This window comes from Brassica oleracea, chromosome C1, assembly GCF_000695525.1.
Source record: "Brassica oleracea var. oleracea cultivar TO1000 chromosome C1, BOL, whole genome shotgun sequence".
Lineage (NCBI taxonomy): Eukaryota > Viridiplantae > Streptophyta > Magnoliopsida > Brassicales > Brassicaceae > Brassica > Brassica oleracea.
The window spans coordinates 23,199,279-23,201,852 of record NC_027748.1 but is presented as its reverse complement, the minus strand read 5'-3'; the positions used below and the strand labels follow the sequence as shown (position 1 = coordinate 23,201,852).

Here is a 2,574-nt window from a genome sequence, read left to right as displayed (position 1 = left end):
TTCCCAAATCTTATAGTCTTATACTTTAAACGATGGTATTGGTAATTGTTGCCGGATTTCGAAAAACTTCTGTATTTCTGCTTCCTTTTGTATTTTTTTTGGTCCAAATCCACCCATCGTTCTATCATCTTCTTCATCTTCCCACTCCCGTCGAATTGCCCCTTTCACCTCCTCCATAACGTCGGTCTCCCACTTCATGATTCATAAAGCCTCATACATTCACTACGATAATTAATGCCTATTCAACTCTTGCATTTTCCACAAATTTACAACTGCATATGTATATATATCTCCTCTCTAAATCCTTATGCTTCACCTATTTCTTCAAAACGAAATCATCATACCAGGCTATAGATACTTTGGTTGGGTCAACGAAAAGAGAAGGTTAACAACATCAAACGTGATTTATATCTTCGTGTCCTTCATGTCAGATCGAGTTAAAAGGAGATGTTCCTTTTTTTTGTATAAATAGGCTATCAGTAAAGGTAAGAGTAACCAATACATGTATTTTATATGGTTTTCCCAAATCTTATAGTCTTATACTTTAAACGATGGTATTGGTAATTGTTGCCGGATTTTGAATTTTTGCGTCGTCTTTTAAGTCGGCTAATCTCATGTTTGTTATCTGAATTACGCAGACCGAAGCAGACAAGAAGATCCTTACAGACCGAAGGCAAATATAAGCCATGGGGAGGGTGTCCACGTCAGAAAATTTAATCAACCAATGGCATGATGCCATGTCACCTCAGTCTAAACAATTTTCATTATATACTTTAATACACGAATGGGCCATAACCAAATTTCTGCTTCCTTTTGTATTTTTTTTGGTCCAAATCCACCCATCGTTCTATCATCTTCTTCATCTTCCCACTCCCGTCGCATTGCCCCTTTCACCTACTCCATAACGTCGGTCTCCCACTTCATGATTCATAAAGCCTCATACATTCACTACGATAATTAATGCCTATTCAACTCTTGCATTTTCCACAAATTTACAACTGCATATGTATATATATCTCCTCTCTAAATCCTTATGCTTCACCTATTTCTTCAAAACGAAATCATCATACCAGGCTATAGATACTTTGGTTGGGTCAACGAAAAGAGAAGGTTAACAACATCAAACGTGATTTATATCTTCGTGTCCTTCATGTCAGATCGAGTTAAAAGGAGATGTTCCTTTTTTTTTGTATAAATAGGCTATCAGTAAAGCTAAGAGTAACCAATACATGTATTTTATATGGTTTTCCCAAATCTTATAGTCTTATACTTTAAACGATGGTATTGGTAATTGTTGCCGGATTTTGAATTTTTGCGTCGTCTTTTAAGTCGGCTAATCTCATGTTTGTTATCTGAATTACGCAGACCGAAGCAGACAAGAAGATCCTTACAGAGGATGAACTTGAGCAGAAGAAGAAGAAGGATGACAAGTTTTGGGTTTTGATTTTTTTCTTCCGATGGTTATAAGATTTTCTTCTTCCGAAGGAAACTGCTATTCGATTGAGCAAAGAGATTCAGGTTTCATTCTTTGGAAGATTTTGATACTGGTTGCGATAACAGAGGTGTGTGTTTCTGCAAAAGATTTAACTAGAAGTTTTACCATTTCATTTTACCTCACTTATTACGAAGCTGGTAATCGATTTTTGAGTTCATGTTGTTATATGTTATACGTTAGATAGTTCTTTATGTTTGGGCACAAAATTGAAAACTGTTTTTTCAGAATTCTGTGATGGTTCTAAGTGGCTTACGAAGATTGTTATACACATTGAAATTGAAAGATGATCAAGAAGCAAATCAAATGCAGAAGAAGATTAGAACTCACTCTCATGCTATTTTGTTAAGTTTAACTGGCGGTTGTTGAATCATGGTATTAGTGTGATATGCATCTTTCTACGTATTAACGAATGTTCCTTATTTTCTTTGTCAGACTGCAAATCGTTTCATGGATAGAGGCGTGAGCAGAGTAATTTTGGCTCACTGTTTGTGTTTGTAATGTGGATCACATGTTTTTTTTAAACAACGAAACACATGGTTATCTATGTTGATTCCTTTAACTGCTTGCTTTCCACTACAAGAAAACATCAAGGATTCTGAGGGAAAAAATCGTCGGAATTTCGTCGGAATAACGTTATTCCGACGACATACCGACGAAACACGCCGTCGGAAATAATTCCTCGGAATTTCTTTTATCCCTCGGAATTTTCCGACGGAATTCCGAGGAAACAAACTTCCGAGGAAATTCCGAGGATCACTAGTTTGTCGGAAATGTCCTCGGAATATACCGAGGGAGAACTTCGACGGTATAATTCCTCGGAAGTTCATCGATCGATGCGTGTTAGGACATATATACATCGATCGATAGGAGTATACCGACGGACCTTTTCCTCGGTTTATTCCTCGGAATATACCGAGGGAACTGGTTCCTCGGAATAAACAGAGGAACCTGTCCCTCGGTATAGCCCGAACGTTTTTTAAAAAACGCATCGATCGATGCTTTTTTGTTCAAAAACGCATTGATCGATCAAGTGAAAAATATAATTAATTTCCTCGGAATGTAAAAAATATTAATTTTTT

The 2,574-nt window shown here is 36.8% G+C and overlaps 1 long non-coding RNA gene across 1 annotated transcript; it reads left to right on the top strand.

Moving 5' to 3' along the window:
• Positions 1-860: 860 nt before the first annotated feature.
• On the top strand, positions 861-2,018 carry LOC106302607. The gene is made up of 3 exons (XR_001262455.1): positions 861-1,110; positions 1,366-1,562; positions 1,928-2,018. It is a non-coding gene; the product is annotated as an uncharacterized LOC106302607 (long non-coding RNA).
• The last annotated feature ends 556 nt before the right edge of the window (positions 2,019-2,574 follow it).